The sequence below is a fragment of the Moschus berezovskii genome, chromosome 28, assembly GCF_049115385.1.
Source record: "Moschus berezovskii isolate FMDL1 chromosome 28, NW_MosBer_1.0, whole genome shotgun sequence".
Classification (NCBI taxonomy): Eukaryota; Metazoa; Chordata; class Mammalia; order Artiodactyla; family Moschidae; genus Moschus; species Moschus berezovskii.
Genome location: NC_142487.1, coordinates 8,989,257 through 9,009,781, shown reverse-complemented (window position 1 = coordinate 9,009,781; position 20,525 = coordinate 8,989,257). Strand labels below are relative to the sequence as shown.

At 45.0% G+C, this 20,525-nt stretch overlaps 1 protein-coding gene across 2 annotated transcripts in view; it reads right to left on the bottom strand.

The window, feature by feature from the left end:
• Positions 1-1,390: 1,390 nt before the first annotated feature.
• Positions 1,391-20,525, bottom strand: part of LRRC30 (leucine rich repeat containing 30) — a 53,314-nt gene continuing 34,179 nt past the window's right edge. Inside the window, exons 2-3 of one of the 2 annotated variants that reach the window (XR_008684683.2) lie at positions 18,293-18,397; positions 1,391-13,788 (exon numbers count right to left, since the gene is read on the bottom strand). The gene's annotated coding sequence lies outside the window, so the exon portion shown is untranslated. The remainder of the gene's footprint in view (positions 13,789-18,292; positions 18,398-20,525) is intronic. The other variant, XR_016036727.1, reaches the window with a different exon arrangement.

Here is a 20,525-nt window from a genome sequence, read left to right as displayed (position 1 = left end):
CAATGATTAAATGATACGGATTTTATGGCGGAGAATGCATTTTCAGATTCTAATTAGAACCAAAATGAGCTGTGTGGATTCTTGTGAACTCACATGGATTATCTTATACATTATAATATTAATAAAATTTTTATGTGTCATTTCCCAAGGCGTCTGGAAGCCAAAGTGGGCAACCATAGGACACAAGTTCTCCAGCAAAGTCCAACTGTCCCTGGGATCTGAGGACAGGCGTGGGTATCACACACATACAACTCCTGAACCCCCACCAAAAGGCAGGTCACCTGGGACATCCAGTATGCTGGGAATCAGGCATCTGACGGGAGCCGGACAGATGACCTTAAAGTCCCTTGTGGCTCCGAGATTGTTGGGTCTATTGTTTTTGAAGAGGTTATTCTGTTCTTTTCCTCTGTGGGCAACTAACTGGCTGCTCCACAAAGGAGCGGAAAGATGAGACTTTCCATTTCTGCCTAAGAGGCCAATCCTTTCTAGGTGCTGAGAAGGTGCAACCATTAGAATTGCTATTTACTGATAGCAATTCTGCCCAGCCACAGGAGCTTCCTGGCTAACTATTCACACACTTTATTTTTTAATTTTTTAAGACTTGCTCTTATTTATTTGGCTGTGCTAGGACTTAGTTGTGACACGCAAACTCTTAGCTGCAGCATGTGGGATCTAGTTCCCTGACCAGGGATGGAACCCTTGCATTGGGAATGTGGAGTCTTTGCCGCCGGATCACCAGGGAAGCCCCTCACACACTTTAAGCTCTTATAGCGAGTCCCTCTGTGCCAAGACATACCAGTGCCTTCACTAATTGATCTAGAAGACTTAACCAGTCTACTCGAATCGTTAGCACTAACCAGTCTCAGCTCATCCTCCACTCCTGCTTGTAAGGAAAGAGGCTTCCTTTGTTGTGCCTTGAATCAGAAATGTGGGTCGGCCTCGTTCACCTTACCCTTGGACCTTGAGAAAGACATGATTCTTAACTTCTGAGGAAGAAAAAGAGAAAAGAGAAATAGTACCTTTCTGTTTTCAAAACACTAGACCCACGCCACTTGTATAAATGTCCTCTCATTGAATTCTCGCAAGATCACAACAGGTAAGGGTTGCTGTCTCCACTTTACAGATGAAAAAACCGAGCCCAGAGAGGTTAAGCAACAGGCTCATGATCATACAGCTCTCATTCAGAGTTGATGTAGTGAATGGACCTCCATTCTACACAAGCCTTCAACAGGATTATGTGGCTTTGCTGTAGCCACCTTCCCCCTTGCTCCTGAAGAAGGTAGCTCCCCAAGTCCCAGAGAGAGGGGCCACACATACCCATCACAGAGCTCCAGGAGCTGGCAAGCTGGCAGGCCTGCACCGTGGACTCTCCCAGCCCCCCTCCCTCCCTAGCCTCCTTCTCCAGCCTGGCCCACTGCGTCTGCAGATAAACAGTCATAAATGATTGAGGAAACAAACATGTCTCCTGAAGTTTGTGTAGCTTCTGTCTCTGCAGACTGGAAGCCTGTGCATTGTTCCTTTCTGCTGAAGACAGTTTTCATATAAATAAGGGTTCCGGCGCAACTCCTTTCACCAATGTTAAAATTCCATTTAAAAGTAAATTGACTTCCTGAAATATATGTATTGGCAGCGGTGGCCACCACAGCTGGTATTACATTTTGCATTTAACAGAGTGCTGTTTGCCTTGACAGATTCCATGTTTTTCCATCCATAAATCAATAGAGTGATGTTTGAGGAGCTGGAATCCATCTCTCACCCTCCCCTCACCCCAACCCTGTGTTCTGAAACCCATAAAGAAGGAACTTTCCAGCAGATGTCATTTAGGTGGGGACTATTATTTATAGTGTTTGACTGTGGCACCATTGACTGTAAACTCAGACAGGAAATGCTGGCATAGAGAGGAAGGAGTCTGGTTCTGAAAGAAAGCCTTCTAAAGATTTTTAAGAATAATTCACGTGTGTGTGTATGTGTACACATGTATGCATGTGTGTGTGTATGTACATATGTGTGATAGTCTTTCAAAAATCACGTCTGACACTTGGTGATCCCATGGACTGTAGCCCACCAGGCTCCTCTGTCCATGGGATTCTCCGGCAAGAATACTGGAGTGGGTTGCCATTCCCTTCTCCAAATGTGTCTGCTTATGTATGGGGATACGTGTATGCATGTGTGTTGGAGACTAATTATGTGTAGCTTTCTCATGACCCTCTGACCTGACCACGGTGGCCTGTGGTATGGGGAGGAGCTCCCCCCACATCGAGAGGCATGAGCTGTCAGGCTGAGGTTGCTGAGGGAAGTAGGGAACGGACAATGGTGGACAATAGTGGAGTAGACGTGGGAAGTTAAGGGAAGTGTGGCTTTGGAGGAGGCTCAGAGAGGGTGTGTGTTTGGCGTCTGCTTGCCAAGGCCCTTTGAGATGAGCATCTGGCTCTGAGAAGGAAGAAAGCCACTTTGCCTTAAGCCTCCACCAAGCTCCTCTGCTTGGCCCTCAAGGAGGCCAGTGCTGGCACGCTGATCACAACCTGGGCTGAAGACCCAGTTCATTTTCTAGGGAGTGGAGCCCAGGACTACACAGGGGCTTGTGAAAACGACAGGGAGCCTCCCTGGTTGTTGCTTTTTTTAAGTAGCAGGAAGTCAAGTTTGGCTGAAACCTTCTTTGTCCTTGCTTTTGAGACTAATGACCCATCATTCCTTGTTCCCCTAGAATGACATGACTTGTAGCCTTATTTTCTGAATTGGTTGATAGATTTATGAGTTCGTGAACAACTCTCTGGGGCCTTTTACTGTGTAACATTTTAGGTGATGTCAGAGATGCTGAGTCGTGATAGAGGCCTGATGAGGGGGGTGGAGAGGATGGAGGGGAGAAGGTGGGCATTTCCAGCCGGGGGCTGACCCCAGTGTCCATGTTCAGATGGCCCAAAGGACATCGCCAAGTCCAGTGCCGCTGCAGGAGCCCTGATATTCAAGGGCATCTCCAGAATTCCCCTCCCCAACTTGCTTACGAAAAAAACTTCTTATTTATTCTAATCTGAAGCATTCTGATTGTTCACAAATATAAACTCAGAATATCTCACCTCTTTCCCTGGGCTATGTAGCCCCTAGATTTTCACATCATTTATTCTTTTCCATAAATAACATTCACTCGAAGGGAAGCCCATGTGATTTGGTTTTTATGCCTTTGACGTCTGATGTATTCTAACTTGGGGTCAGAAACGAGGGTCACCCTTGAGACTTTTTAGGGGAGAGGTGTCTCCCTGCGTTACTCCACAGTCAAGGAGAAAAGGAGCCGGATCAGTGGATCCAGCTGCCTTGTTAGGTGGGTCGAGCTTACAGATAAGCAGCCACTGTTACAAGGAAATTTTAGGACTCTGTGCTGGTTCTTATCCATCTGGGGTGTAAATATGGCTTTTCTTGGTGGAGCAGTATAATCTGAAATTTAGGTTTGGACAGAGAGAAATGCGACTACTTAGACCTCAGTCCTGGACAACTGAGTCTTTGCCAGGATCTGGCTGAGTCTGATGAAGTTCTGCATGGGGATTTGGGTCAAAACTAAAGGCAGGGACTTTCCTAGCAGTCCAGTGGTCAAAATTTCTGTGCTCCCAATGCAGAGGGCCTGGGTACAATCCCTGGTCAGGGAACTAGATCCCATATGCTGCAGTGAAAAATCCTGCATGCCACAACTAAGATCCAACTAATGCAACCAAAGAACTAAATTAGTTAATTAAAAAAGAGGCAGTGCAAATATCCCTTAGCCTTTGACATACTAATCATAGTCCTTGAACCTCAGAGACTTAGGAGGGAGTTGGTATGATGGGCAGGATTTAATAGCCCTGGCTCCCTGAGCAAGTGCTTGAAACACCATTTGGTGGCTTCCAATCTTCCCATATGACAACTTTACCAATATGTTCCAGGATATTGATTGTTACTGTTGCTTAGCTGCCAAGTCATGTCCGACTCTTTGCAACCCCATGGACTTCAGCACGCCAGGCTTCCCCGTCCTTCACTGTCTCTCCTGGAGTTTGTTCCAACTCATGTTCATTGAGTCAGTGATGCTATCCAACCATCTCATCCTCTGCTACCCCTTTATCTCCCTGCCCTAAATCTTGATAGTTGGGGCATAAAGAGAACTCCAGTCAACCAAGACGCACGGCTAAAAATTGAAGAAAAACCCCGTTTAGATTCACTGGCCAGAAGATCACAGAGAGAGAGAAGCAGTGTGATGGAGGCAGAGGAGACTCAGTGAGCCCAAGGGGGCTGGAGGGGAGGGGTCAGCATGGGGCCGTCCCCAGTGAGGTCTCTGATGAGTTTTCACAGCAGATCGCTCTGCTTTTCCCGTTCTGTGAAGCATAAAACATCCTTTACCACGGTCTAGACCTTACCTCTTTCTCAAGATCCGGCTCAAGTCCAAAGTCTCCCCCACGACCCCAGACTACAGTGATTCTTCCAGGATTATTTGGAACATAATACGATGGCTTTGTCTGTTCTAGTTTTTCTTTTCTTTTTTTATTCTATGTGACAGAATAAACACAACTAAGTTATAAACACCTCAAAGGTTGTTATCATATTCTATGTTTCTCTGTACTCCCCACAGAGCCTAGCAGAGTGACTTGTATACAGCTAGTAGTCACATATACTATTAATGGATTTTTCAATGAGAGTCTAAAAGACCCAAAAATGAGAAATCCTACCTGAATTTTTGGTAAAAAGGAAAACGAACTCCTCAAATCTACATCTTCAAATCTTTGATGCCTTCTCCTCATACCATTGCCTCTACCTATTTATTTCAATAAATAAATTAAATTAATTAGAAAATAATCTAGTTTCTCCCTTATTCAGGTATTGATTGATCCTTCTTCCTGTCAGTCCTGGAGTTTCTGGGAGGTCTTACATCACTCCACTCCTGATTGGCTGAAGTCAAGGCCCGTCCCAGAGGAGCCCTGAGATGTGTGTTTCTGAGAAAGAATATTCTCTCTGTTCTGAGGAAGCCAGTAGACAAAATGCTTTCCTGTGGCTTGAACGGGGTGTTTCAAGGCTGTGGTGTCCGTTCTTTTTTAAGATTATATAGACATTTGTTGGTTGACCTAGAAATCTAACCAATGTACATCATTTTTATAATAGAACATTTTTATCTTGGGGAAAACATTGAACTTTTTTGGGAAACCAACCTGTTCATCGATCCAAAAGTAATAGTGGCAGTTTTTAAATAATAAGAGTTGTTGATATGTATCAAAAAAGCAAAGATCTTTTCTACAATATTTCAAAAATTCGAGAGTGACATTGTGTCCCGAAGTGATATATGAGATTAGAAGAGAATATGACATCCTGATATAAAAAATGCAAGAAACAGAAGTAATTTATGAAGTGCCAGCAGCTAGCTTCATGTTATCTCTCTGGGTGGGCACTAAATTATTCTGGACACTGTGGTGAGATGCTTCAGTAAATCGTGTTTGGAAAGTACCAAGTTCAAGGTCCCAAGGTCAAGGTGGGAAGCTCTGGGGAACAGGGGAAAGTAGGTCTATTTCAGCTCAGTCTGGTCTGAGGAGCGGGCGCCGGGACATCTGAAGGTTGAGAATCATTTAGATCCAGGACGGTTCTGAAGAGTCTGCTTTGTGGGTCATCGTCCCACTCACATAATAAATAAGGAAAACAATGGCTAACAGCCCACGAGTTCAGAGGATTTTCTAGTTTGCAGGATGCTTGTACATTCATATCTCAGGTGAAGCTCAGGGAGGGGGACTTCCTCTTCTAGAAAAACAGCCTCTGGGGGAGGGGAAGCTCAGGATCCCACAGCACAGCTGGGACCCCAACACCTTTTTTGACTCCCAAACACGAAACTTGAGTTCCTTAACCCGGATGTTCCTACCACATCATGTCTCGAGCTTTACCAAGAAAACTGAGACTTCCCTTGGGAATGGGAGAATCCCTTGTTTTCCATGTTCGGCATTTTCACGTGTCTTCCCAATCACTTGTTCTCTCTAAGCATTATCATTTTAACTAAGAGGAAAACGTGAGCCCTCCCAAATGCACAGAGTGAGTCCTCTGGCCTGTTTCTTCTTCTGTCCACTTGAGACCATCTTTGGTTTCTTTGTCTCCAGCTTCCTTTCCTTCCCTTTAGTCTCCCTTTTGTGTCAAACTCTCCTCTATACAAATAGAAACCGAAAAACCAAAGCAAAACTTTCATCTGTGGTCATCAGGTTCATCCTTTCTCTTCCTTCCTCTTTGTCCTTACCTTTTAGGAAATGCAGTCTCCATGGGCATCTTCTCCCTCACCCAAACACCCAGCCTTTCGCTGAGAGTTGTTAGTTCTGCTTTCATGATGGCTTCGGGTGTCTTTCTTCTCCACGCCCACGGAAACCATCTTCATTCAAGCCCTTAGTATCCCTGTTATGGACTGAATTGTGCCCCTCTCCCCACAAATTCTGGAGAAGGCAATGGCAAGCCACTCCAGTACTCTTGCCTAGAAAATCCCATGGATGGAGGAGCCTGGTAGGCTGCAGTCCCTGGGGTCGCTAAGAGTCGGACACGACCGAGGGACTTCACTTTCACTTTTCACTTTCATGCATTGGAGAAGGAAATGGCAACCCACTCCAGTGTTCTTGCCTGGAGAATCCCAGGGACAGGGGAGCCTGGTGGGTTTCCGTCTATGGGGTCACACAGAGTCGGACATGACTGAAGCGACTTAGCAGCAGCAGCAGCAGCCCCACAAATTCACAGCTTATAGTCCTAACTCCTGGTACCATATAATGCGACTGTGTTTGGAGACAGGGCTTTTGAAGGGGTGATCAAGGTAAAGTGAGGTATTAGGGTGTTCCCCAATATATTAATAATGTGACTGGTGTCTTTGTATGAAGAGGAGATTAAGATGCACACACACACACACACACACAGAAAAGACCTAGTGAAGACAGGAAGAAGACAGCCACCATCAAGTCAAGGAGAGAAGCCTCAGGCAAAACCCACCCTGGTAACACCTTGATCTCAGGTTTCCAGCCTCCCAAACTGTGACCATCTGTGTCTATTGTTTAAGTCCCCAAGTCTGAGATGCTTGGTTATGGCAGCCCTAGCCAACAAACAAAACACCCAGCTCTCATCAGCTTACGGGCTACTTTCCATGCTCCAGTTTATCCTCTTCCACTGGAACTTCCCAGGTGGTGCTAGTAGTAAAAAAAAAAAAAAAATAGAAAAAACCCACCTGCCAATGCAGGAGATGTAAGAGACCCGGTTTTGATCCCTGGGTCAGGAAGATCCCCTAGAGACGGAAATGGCAACCCACACCAGTATTCTTGCCTGGAGAATCCCATGGGCAGAGGAGCCTGGCAGGCCACAGTCCATAGGGTTGCAAAGAGTTGGACACGAAGTGACTTAGTTGGCTTTTAGTTGGCTACTTCTTGCCAGAATGCTTTATACATAGCAAGTGATCAATTACTGCTAGTAATAAGATAATAAATCATAGTACAGGTTAAAGTGAGTCCTTACTGTTTCCTCTGTCCTAAAGAGTAAAACTAACATGATGAGAGGTATTAGAAATTTGAGCTCTATCTGTTCTACAACGGACCTTATTTATCTTTACATACTGATGGCCTTGGTTTTTACTGTGACCTCCTGTGTCTAACCTATGGATTGTTTTGTTTTTATCTGATTACAGAGAACTGTTGGTATAGAATACTGTTCTATTTCACCTGGGTTCTCACTTAATTACTTTTGTAATGTATTCATTGCCTTGTTTGAAGTAAGCAGCTCCTGCGTGACTTTCATGATTGAGTGTCTTCATTTCATGAAGATTAAAAATGGATGGCAAGCCATTTTTATTATCTTATATGTGTGGTTAAAGAAATGATGCTATTGCTTTGGAACTTCTGATTCAGAGAGAATATCCCTTTGTTTACTGTGTGGCTGAATAATTCTCCTGCTCGCCACCCCAGCCACCCTCCAGAATAGCTCTGGTTTGGCAGTGCTTGCTGGCTAGACAAATAGATCACTGCGATTGGAAAAATATCACAAGAGGGACAGTTTCAGGTTGGAAAATAGGGCAATTAGCTCTCAGCGTGAAAAGGTGTGTCAGATGTTCTTGAAACTGAATGACAGATAGTGTTGGCTCAAGCCAGACATAATACCAAGGGCTGAGACAGCCACAGGGACTGCTGCCCTGCACGCGTCTGCCAACGAGGATGACTTCTGAACTGCATTCCACTGAATTCTGCTGCTCACCCCAGGAGAACTCGCCTGCGGGGAGTCCTGCAGGGATATGAGATGCGTGTGTGCCTGCTCAGTCGCTTCAGTCGTGTCCGACTCTTTGCAACCCTATGAACTGTAGCCCACCAGGCTCCTCTGTCCCTGGGATTCTCCGGGCAAGAATACTGGAGTGGGTCACCATGCCCTCCTCCAGGGGATCTTCCTGACCCAGGGATTGAACCCACATCTCCTGTGTCTTCTGCATTGCAGGTGGATTCTTTACTGCTGAGTCACCAGGGAAGCCCTGCAGAGATGTGTGGGTATGGGGTCAAATATTCACTCTCATTGTTTCCTTTATCTGCAGGAGGAGGAATTTGCTGCGCAAATGATGTGCTGACTCTTCAAAGCAGTCAGCACCATAGACAGTGTGGGAACTTTCCTCTGTAGAGCCACTTGTCTCAGCTCTTGCGTCTGGTGGAGCTACTGATCCTGGTTTCCGAGACCTGCCTGGGACGCAGAGAACCAGCCCTGTCCCAGTGGCTGGTCACAGCAGTGGGCCAGTCACCCACACCAGGCCAGTGAGGGAGCCTTGGCAGGAGGAAGACACACCTTTCCTCTGGGGTTGCTGCACTGACACGATGTAAGCCTGGTTTTAGCTGGCGGATATAAATTGTTTACATTAGAAAGTAAAGAACAAGTTGTTGTTGTTTAGTCACAGGGTCTGACTCTTGGCAATCCTATGGACTGCAACACGCCAGGCTCCCTGTCCTCCACCATCTCCCGGCGTTTGCTCAGATTCATGTTCATTGAGTCAGTGATGCCATCCAACAATCTCATCCTCTTTCACCCACTTCTCCTCCTGCCCTCAATCTTTCCCCAAATCAGGGTCTATTCCAATGAGTCAGCTCTTCACATCAGGTGGCCCCAAAGAATTGGAGTTTCAGCTTCAGCATCAGTCCTTCCAATGAATATTCAGGGTTGATTTCCTTTAAGATTGACTGGATTGATCTCCTTGCAGTCCAAGGAACTCTCAAGAGTCTTCTGCAACAACACAATTCGAAAGAGCAAGGCAATCTACCAAAATAAGCAAAGACAGGCTGGAGAGAGAGAGAGATGACATTATTTGCATCACTGCATCCAGTCTTCCCTGAGGCCAGTTCTCCCTTGGTCTTCCCAAACCCAGGAGTATGCAGTTACACTGTGGATCCATGTGTGTGTTAGGCTGAAGCGATGCCCCTGGAGAAAGTATGGGGGTGGGGTTGTGAAACGTGGGGGACTCTGCTTCATAGGAGGGCTGTGTCTTTCCCTCCCCATGCAGAAGTCATGCCTGGGAACATTGGCTGGGGATCAGAAGTGACTACACAGTGTCCTGGTCAGCTTGCTTGGCGCTGAATTGCCAAGCGGGATAGACATGGGTTGGGTGTTGCTCTCTGGCTTATATTTTCTGTCTAAGTCTCTTCCAGTCTAGTCAAGATCAGACAAGGCTCTCAGAGAAAGAGAGTTCTAGGGTATCTGTGTCAGCCCACCAACATGCACGCAGGCTCATCGTGCCTTGGGTGCTTGTGGCCCTTTTTCATGGGCTTGGATGGCCAGCTAGAGTCAATAATCAAATAGAATCCCAAGTCTTCTATTAAAGGGTATTCATTATAGTTGCCCCTGCTATGCAGTAGGAGCTTGCTGTTTATCCATCCTATGTGTAATAGTTTGCATCTGCTAACCTCAAACTCCCAAATCATCCCCTTCCTCTCCCTTGGCAACTGAAAGTCTGTTCTCTGTGTCAATGAGTCGGTTTCATAGATAAGTTCATTTGTATCATATTTTAGATTCCACATACAAATGATACCAGATGGTATTTGTCTTTTTGTTTCTGACTCACTTCACTTAGTATGATCATCTCTAGGTCTATCCACGTTGCTGCAAATGACATTATTTCATTGTTTTTATGGATGAGTAATATTCCAGGGCCTCCCTTGTTGCTCAGACAGTGAAGAATCTGCCTTTAATTCAAGAGATCCAGGTTTTATCCCTGGTTCTGGAAGATCCCTTGGAGAAGGAAATGGCAACCCACTCCTGCCTGGAGAATTCAATGGACAGAGGATCCTGGCAGGCTACAGTCCATGGAGTCACAAAAGAGTCAGAGATGAATGAGTGACTAACACTTTCACTTTCAGTATTCCGCTGTATACATATATTCCATATATACTATATATATTCCATATATACATATGCATTGTATATATACAAATATATATTCCATATATACTATGTATATATATTCTTTATACATTCATCTGTCAATGAACATTTAGGCTGTTTCCATGTCTTGGGTATTATAAATAGAGCTGCTATGAAAATATGACTGTTATAGCTACTACTGTGGGCAAGAATCCCTTAGAAGAAATGGTGTAGCCCTCATAGTCAACAAAAGAGTCTGAAATGCAGTGCTTGGGTGCAATCTCAAAAACAATAGAATGATCTCTGTTCATTTCCAAGGCAAACCATTCAATATCATGGTAATCCAAGTCTATATACCAACCAGCAACACTGAAGAAGCTGAAGTTGAACTGGTTCAATGAAGACCTATAAGACCTTCTAGAGCTGACACCCAAGAAAGATGTCCTTTTTATCACAGGGGACTGGAATGCACAATTATGAAGTCAAGAGATACCTGGAGTAACAGGCAAGTTTGGCCTTGGAGTACGGAATGAAGCAGGGCAAAGGCTAACAGAGTTCTGCCAAGAGAATGCACTGGTCATAGCAAACACCCTCTTCCAGCAACACAAGAGATGACTCAACACATGGACATCACCAGGTGGTCAACACCAAAATCAGATTGATTATATTCTTGCAGCTGAAGATGGAGAAGCTCTATACAGTCAGCAAAAACAAGATGAAAGCTGACTGTGGCTCAGATCGTGAACTCCTCATTGCCAAATTCAAACTTAGATTGAAGAAAGTAGGGAAACCACTAGACCATTCAGGTATGACCTAAATCAAACCCCTTATGATTATACAGTGGAAGTGACAGATAGATTCAAGGGATTAGATCTGATAGAATGCCTGAAGAGGCATGGATGGAGGTTCGTGACTTTGTACAGGAGGCAGCGATCAAGACCATCTCCAAGAAAAAGAAATGCAAAAAGCAAAAATAAGAGAAGCTAAAGGTAAAGGAGAAAAGGAAAGATATACCCATTTGAATGTAGAGTTCCAAAGAATAGCAAGGAGAGATAAGAAAGCCTTCCTCAGTGATCAGTGCAAAGAAATAGAGGAAAAACAATAGAATGGGAAAGACTAGAGATCGCGTCAAGAAAATTAGAGATACCTAGGGAATATTTCAAGCAAAGATGGTGTCAATAAAGGACAGAAATGGAATGGATCTAACAGAAGCAGAAGATATTAAGAAGAGGTGGCAAGGATACACAGAAGAACTGTACAAAAAAGATCTTCATGACCTAGATAACCACGATGGTGTGATCACTTACCTAGAGCCAGACATCCTGGAATGTGAAGTCAAGTGGGCCTTAGGAAGCATCACTATAAACAAAGCTAGTGGAGGTGATGGAATTCCAATTGAGCTGTTTCAAATCCTGAAAGATGATGCTGTGAAAGTGTTGCACTCAATATGCCAGCAAATTTGGAAAACTCAGCCATGGCCATAGGGCTGGAAAAGGTCAGTTTTCATTCTAATCCCAAAGAAAGGCAATGTCAAAGAATGTTCAAACTACTGTATAATTGCACTCATCTCACACACTAGCAAAGTAATGCTCAAAATTCCCCAAGTCAGACTTCAACAGTAAGTGAACTGTAAACTTCCAGATGTTCAAACTGGTTTTAGAAAAGGCAGAGGAACCAGAGATCAAATTGCCAACATCCACTGGATCATCGAAAAAGAGAGTTCCAGGAAAACATCTACTTTTGTTTTATTGACTATACCAAAGCCTTTGACTGTGTGGATCACAATAAACTGGAAAATTCTTCAAGAGATGGTAGTACCAGACCACCTGATCTGCCTCCTGAGAAATCTGTATGCAGGTCAAGAAGCAACAGTTAGAATTGGACATGGAACAACAGGTTTGTTCCAAATTGGGAAATGATGGAACTATACATCAAGGCTGTATACTATAACCCTGGTTATTTAACTTATATGCAGAGTCCATCTGAGAAACACTGGGCTGGATGAATCACAAGCTGGAATCAAGCTTGCCAGGAGAAATATCAATAACCTCAGATAGGCAGATGACACCACCCTTATAGGAGAAAGCGTAGAACTAAAGAGTCTCTTGATGAAAGTGAAAGAGGAGAGTGAAAAAGTTGGCTTAAAACTCAGTATTCAAAAAACAAATATCATGTAATCTGGTCCCACCACTTCATGGCAAAGAGATGGGAAACAGTGGCTGACTTTATCTTGGAGGTTCCAGAATCACTACAAATGGTGACTGCAGCCGTGAAATTAAAAGATGCTTGCTCCTTGGAAGAAAAGCTATGAACAACCTAGACAGCATATTAAAAAGCAGAGACATTACTTTGCCAACAAAGGTCCATCTAATCAAAGCTATGGCTTTTCCAGTAGTCACATATGGATGTAAGGGTTGGACTGCAAAGAAAGCTGAGTGCCAAAGAATTGATGCTTTTGAACTGTGGTGTTGGAGAAGACTCTTGAGAGTCCCTTGGACTGCAAGGAGATCCAACCAGTCAATTCTAAAGGAAATCAGTCCTGAATATTCATTGGAAGGACTGATGCTGAAGCTGAAGCTCCAATACTTTGGCCACCTGATGCAAAGACCCAACTCATCGGAAAAGACCCTGATGCTGGGAAATATTGAAGGTGGGAGGAGAAGGGGATGACAGAGGACGAGATGGTTGGAAGGCATCACCGACTTGATGGACTTGAGTTTGAGCAGGCTCTGGGAGTTGGTGATGGACAGGGAAGCCTGGTGTGCTGCAGTCTGTGGGGTTGCAAAGAGTCGGACACGACTGAGCGACTGAACTGACTGATACTGATGAACATAGGGGTGCATGTATCCTTGAATTATAGTTTTGTCCAGATATATGCCCAGAAGTGGGCTTGTTGGGCCACATGGTAATTCTACAGAATCCCAACTCTTGAAGTGACAGGATAAAATCATTCTCTTACTTTTAGAATAGCCAGATGTGCTTTATTTCTAATTCCCTGAAGGTTTCAGGGTTTTCTTCCTGTCTTACTCTTTAATTGTCCCAGGGATGATCAAGACCCATCCAAGAGAGCAATACAAGCTCTGCACTAATCCTGTCTTGGGCAAACTGGGGGGCCCAGCTGTCACAGCCACAGAGAAAAGAGTGGGTCTTTCCAAAGTGGTCAACTAGGGGCATGCTCCTTCTTGCTTTTCCCACCTCCCAGCATTATTATGACCAAACAAGAAGATCAGCTGTGTGACAGCACCCAAGAAAAGCAAATACTGAGCATTACCAATCAATGAGTCTCACCCCAATACATTACCCAAAAGAAATGGCCAGAGTTTGCAGATTGGGTCTGAGTGGATCAGCACGGTCCTTTCTCCTTTACACGATGGACTAGGGTAATCCATCCAGACTGTTATCCTGGCCAGTGATGCTACTGATCCTTTTACTTTTCAGTATCTATAAGGAAAGAACTTTTTCAAGCAACTGTGAATGGGAAATAAAAATAAAGCATTGATTGAACCCTCTGCAAGTTATACAATTGCTTTCTGTTTATGAACTCATAATATAATGCATATTTAAGACAGATTAAAACTAGAAAAAAAGAACAAATAGTAGTGGGAGACAGAGCAAAGATAAAAAGTCTGTGACAAGGACTGTTCAAAATGATTTAATGTTTCAGGGACTACATTCTTTTCCTGTGGATCAAGAACCCCTGGGAAGACAGAATTGATGGAGCCATCTCAATCCATCCCACGTGAGTATTAACACCTTGAGTGAGAGAGTGAACAGCTTCTAAAGAGATGAATCTTCATTCCGGGGACGAATATTAAATTTCACATTTCATAAAAGCCTTGAATCAGATTTACTGCGTGAAAAGCGATTCTGAGTTAACATCGTCCACAGGAAAGAGGGCACCCTCTGCTCACTTCTGATTTGGATTGTCTGGCTCATACCAGCAAAAAAAGACAATTGTTTCCTCCAGGAATTCAACTCAGCTGTCCCTTGCACGTTAAAGGTACTAGAAGGACATTTTCATTCTGGACCAGGAACAAGAGGTTTCTGAAGCTATCAAGATTTGTCCGAACCTACATTTGGTCATCAAGAAATGCAGCAAACATAGTCTCCCAAGCTTCTTGAGACTTGTCCAGCGGATAAACACAGTGAGGTAAGACTAACTCATCAGAGAAGACGACTTTATAACGGAATGGGCCTTTTTGACTGTGCTCCCCTCACACCTCTGAATTAGTATGTGTTTGCTCATGAAAACAGAGACCACTCTAGTGGATCAAGCAAGAAGGGACTGAGTAGAAGAAATAAGGTGCTTATAAAAACTTTGGAGGAAAGCAAATATCATATTAAGACATATATATGGCATTTAGAAAGATGATACTGCTGAATAGGGCAGGAATACGGGTGTGGAGAATGGACTTGGGGATATGGGGGAAAGGGAGGGGAGGGAAGTTGAGAGAGTAGCGTTGACATATGCACACCAACATATGTAAAATAGATAGCTAGTGGGAAGCTGCTGGATGGCTTCCCCCATATAGCAGCTCAGCCCAGCGCTCTGTGATGACCTAGAGGGGTGGGCTGGGGCGGTGGGAGGGAGGCTCAAGAGGCAGGGGACGGATGTAGCTGACTCACATCGTTGTGTAGCAGAAACTAATACAAGGTTGTAAAGCAATTATCTTCCAATTAAATATATATATAGTGATAGCCTATAATGGAAAATAATCTGGAAAAGAATATGTATTATATACATTTTTGTTTAGTTGTCAAGTTGCATCCGACTTGTTTGTGACCCCATGAACTGTAGCCCGCCAAGCCCCTCTGTCCATGGGATTTCCCAGGCAAGAATACTGGAGTGGGTTGCCATTTCCTCCTCCAGGGGATCTTCCCAACCCAGGGATCTTCCAAACCCGGGCACTGGGCCTTGGCAGACAGATTCTTTACTGCTGAGCCACCAGGGAAGCGTGTGTATATATATATAACTAAATATATATATATAACTAAATCCCTTTGCTGAACACTTGTAACTAACTTCAGTAAAAAAATAAAATTTTGTAAAAAACCACACTGGATGCCTGATGGAGCGGGCACTGGGCACTGCCATAGCTTTCAGGTTTGCAGTTAGAGACCAAAGAGCTGCTGTCTTCCCAAGTCAGGAAGCTACAGAGAGTCGCTGCGGGTTCCCCAGATGAACCTCTGCAGGCTGATGCCAATGGCAGGGCGGACACTGCTGATAACTCAGTCCACAGAGACCACAACTGTGGCTTCCAGAGCGAGAAATGAAATGGCTCGCGTCTTCCTCCCACTTTCCAAACTTCAAGTGAGCTCCTCTCACTGGATGGGATGTTAAGCGTATGCAGAGCACTTCTGGACAGGGAAGGGGGAAATAGAGGTTCCATATTTTTGGCCTGTGAAACATGGGAAAAAGCAGGAGAAATATTGCCCAACCTCCATCTTCCCTGCTGGCTCAGTGGTAAAGAATCTGCCTGCAATGCGGGAGACCTGGGTTCAGCCCCTGCAAGATCCCCTGGAGAAGGGAATGGCAATCCTCACCCTTCCTTCACCCTGCACAGGTTTGATTGCTGCTTGTCCTGGATAATTGCATCTCCTGGATGAAAAGCAACAACCAGCGATCTTCAAAATAATTCCCCATTCAATTCCATTTTCTCTCCTTTGGACTTCAACCTCCCCAGTACCTTCCACCTCTACTTTGCTTGATTTTTTTCTTAAATGCGTAGGTCAACATTTAACAAAGAATGGGAACGCCGATATGTGTCAAATGGATTAGATCTGACAACAGACATTACCGTCATAATGAAAGCTGTTGAAAGCATAGTTGCTATGAAAGTGCATTAATTCAATTCAACACATCCATCTACATTTAACAAAAGACCCACGATGACACTTTGACATACTTTTCTGGCTCTTGTATCTGATTTTGATGAAAAGTAATCCTGGGCTAAGAAAACAGGAGGAGGTAATGATAGAAGGGAGGTGAAAAGATGAAGTAAGGAAATTGTATTTGAATCTTCGAGCAAAAGAGAGGAAATAAATTTATGCTATGTTCAGTGAAATTTTATGTCACACTGGGGCTATAAAAGGAAATGGGTCCTGCTGGGCGTCTGGGTGGAGCCCAGGGGGATGGGAATGAAGTTGGGTCGGTGTGTGTGTAGCGATTCAGCTACAAACTACCCCTTCCTGTGAGGCAGGGACTGTGATGGCTCACTTTTCCTGCTCAGTCATTCAGTCACGTCCAACTCTTTGCGACCCCACAGATTGTAGCTTGCCAGGTTCCTCTAGCCTTTGGATTTTTCAGGCAAGAATAATGGAGTGGGTTGCCATTTTCCCCTCCAGGGGATCTTTCTGACCCAGAGACCGAAACTGAGTCTCCTGCAGCTCCTGCCCTGGCAGGCAAATGCTTGACCACGGAGTCACCTGGAAAGCCCCATGATGGTTTCATCATCACTTTTGTGCCCTGGCCCTGATCTGCCAGTGGGGGCTCTAGAGGGAGCCAGCAAGGAAGGAGGAGGAAGCCGTTTCTCTGATCAAATTCCCTGCTGTACTTCTTCACCCCAGTGGGGGCAATCAATGCCTGTCTACAGCAGTGGCCAACTCCAGTTAGCAGTTTTAACACTCACAACACTGTTCTCATCAGACAGGCTCAGAGACCTCCACCTGTTGAGCTGAGCCTTCTCAGAGCTGGGACCCAGCAGGTTTGAGCTTTCAGGAATGATACTCCAGCCCCCCTCCCCGACCCGGGGGTGGGAGGAGGGGACAGCCACTCCCATCACTACCCCTGAAGGATACTTTGGTGTTCTTTCATCTATCTGGTTGTCTTGTTAAGAATATATGCAGAGTTTACAATTCTTTAGAATAAATTTTCTCTCTTAAAATAGCAGGAGGAGATGGAGGGCAGGAGTAAAAGGGGACAATAGAAGACGAGATGGTTGGATGGCATCACCGACTCAAAAAACATGAGTTTGAGCAAACTCTGGGAGATAGTGAAGGACAGGGAAGCCTGGAGTGCTGCAGTCCATAGAGTCGCAAAGAGTAGGACACATCTTAGCGAATGAACGATGAACAACAACAAAATAACTGATGGGTTTTTGTCTCCTGATTGGACCCTGTCTGATACATGGGCAGACCATACTTTGGGAATACAAGAGGTCTTGCGCTTGCTGAATGAATGATTGCAGGAATGATTGAATGAATAAGTGCTCGGTCGCTGACAAAAGGCCAAGCTCAAGCAACAGTGGGAATGATGATGCCCTGGGAGGCCAGCTGGGTGCCCCTGGGATTTGTCCCCAGCTCACTCTCTTGCCTGCCACCTACTCCCACTCAGCTTTCTGCAATCTTTTCTTGGCTCTGGGCTCCCTTGCTGTAGCCAGGGGAGCAGACAGGCTCCACACCCAGGCAAACAGGACACAGTCAAGGGTGTCTGCACGAGGCCACCTGGAACTGTCATGAGGACACCCAGCTCGGCACGAAAACACAGCACTTCACCGTCTCCCAGACCTGCACTTACCCCTAACTCCCAACTCTGGCAAGTATCAAATCTCATCCCCTGCTCAAGGAAATAACACAGCCAAGGGAGAAGTCGGGTTGACTATTACCCAATTGAAGTAACACAGTAGGAAGCAAATGAACCTGAGTCTAAAAAATGGAGTACATTTCTGGCTTGGCAGAGGGGGAAAAGTGCATAAATTTTTAAATGCACCTGAAATCTTCCGTGATTACCGCCTCACCGAGGAGCTGGAATCCTAAAACGAGAGCGCCACCTGCTGTCCAAGATCAGAACCTACAAGTCGTGCGTATTTCAAAGCAGCTGCCCAGAATGGTACCGCTATGGATAAACATTCCATGTTAACAATGTACCATACCAAACATGCGTGATGCCTAGAATTCCCTTAGCTCCCCCAAGAGGTTTGGCTCAACTCAGAGCAGGTGAACTTACCACACGTCCGAGTGATTCCAAGGAATGCATGTTGTCCAGCATCTGGGTCTTTGAAAAGGTTTCTCTCCTAAAGATTGGCAGTATGCCACACTTTCTGGCAAAACTCTTGGCAGATGAAACAGAAAACAAAGAGTTAATATGTGAAAATAGTTATGGCTGTGGATTAGACAGAATAAGAAGATCACAGGAGCCTGTTCCATGGAACTGGTAAACCCAGGATGTTAGGGCTAGGAGGGATCTTTGAAATCTTATACAAGGACCATAGCAAGCCTTAAGAGTAAGTGATATGATTGACAGCTTGTAGATGTCACTGTAGGGTCCTGGAGGGGATGGTGCTTATGGAAGAGCTTTGAAAGTCTAGAGTGGTGATGGTGATGATGACAATGATGATAAACATTATTTGTTAGCCCACATCCAGGGAGACAGTGAAAGACAGGGAAGCCTGGCATCCTGCAGTCCATGGAGTCGCAAAGAGTCGGATTTGACTTAGCGACAGTCCTAGATGAGCAAAAAGAGACTACTTTTCCCGATTAGTTTCTGATAATTCTAAAAAAGAGGTATAGCTCTCTTAGAAAAAATTCAGGGTGAGGATTAAAATGCAAATACGGGGACTTCACTGGTGATCCATTGGCTAAGACTCCAAGTACCCAATGCAGGGGGACTGAGTTTGGTCCCTGGTTGGGGAACTAGATCCCGTAGACTGCATCTAAGATTTCACATGCTACAACGAAATATCCCGCAGGCGCAACTAAGAGCCAGTGCAGCCATATAAATAAATGAAAATCAAATACCACGAGAAGAAAACGCAGACTCACATGTGTTTCTCCAAACTGCAAAGAGTGTGATTGCAATAAATTAAGTTCTTTCCTGAAACAAGTTTTGGAGGATGGCAGGGAGGGGCAGAGTGTCTAGCATGGTGTAGTTAGTGGCTCGGTCATGTCTGACTCTGCGACACCATGGACTGTAGCTCTCCAGGCTCCTCTGTCCATGGAATACTCCAGGCAAGAATACTGGAGTGGGTAGCTCTTCCCTTCTCCCAGATATTTTCCTGACCCAGGGATTCAAGCTGAGTCTCCCATACTGCAGGCAGATTCTTTACTGTCTGAGCCACTAGGGAAGCCCCTTAGCATGGGTGAATAAGAGCTAAAAAACCAAACAGGGTTGACAACGGCGATCACATCAAAGGGGCCCAAGGAAGCACGGATGACTGGGGCGGCACGCATGGTCAGGACAGGTGATCTCAGACCCGTGAGGCTGGGAGGGTCTTTTTCCTGCCAGTTCAGCCCCTCCACCCTGCAGCCTGGGAAAGGGCTGCTATGCGAGCCACAGCCCTGCTTACAAAGCAAGGGCCTGTGTGACCTCTGGGATAGCCTGACGCTCTGGTCTCCAAAGGAAGAAGGTCTTTTTCTGTCAGGTTTCAGTGTTTCAGCTTTTTTCCTGCTTTGTTTTCACTTCGTGTGGGATTTATTTCACAACTGCTGGAGGACATGTGATTATCCCCGTCCTACTGCCAGTGAGAGTCTCCATCATGGTCCCTGTGAATTCATCCCATCTCTCTCTGACCAAACAATCCATCATGATTCCCCGACATCCGGAAGAGTCAAGTGTTAGTCTCTGAGACAGCACAAGACCCAGAGGTGCTTCTGAACCATCAACGATTGGGTTATATTCAGTGAGATTCTAGTGTCAAGTATGTTTTCTGGTGACCCAATTTCCTGAAATTGCACGTCAGCCTTGCCAAACATGACATTTGGCGATTCCCTGTTAACCAGGATATCAACTGACCAGAATTCCTCTCCTAAGGGTGTTCGCACATCATTTGCAATAAAAGCCTATAAAGTCAAATTAATTTCTGTGCTGATATGACATTTTCATTTCACTGATAATTGAAGGCTTTCTGGACCAAAGAAATGTTCCTTAAGGTAAATCTTAAAAAAAGATTAAAGTATGTCAGTCATAATAGATATTTTTATGATATTGATAACATTGGCTAAGAAAACTATTAATGTTATCCTGTAGCTCCTCGGACTTTGCTCAGCAGTCTAAGGGAGGAAGAGTGAATAAGATGCGGTCTTGTCCTCTCTGCAGGAGCTTTCTTTGATGCTACAAAGATACCATTGCACATATATTTCCTAGAATGATTGGCAGGTGGACAGAACAAAGACCTGTCCATGTCACACGCAGCCAATCTGGCCCTGGGTGAGTTTGCAGTTATGCTGTAGAAGGACTTCTT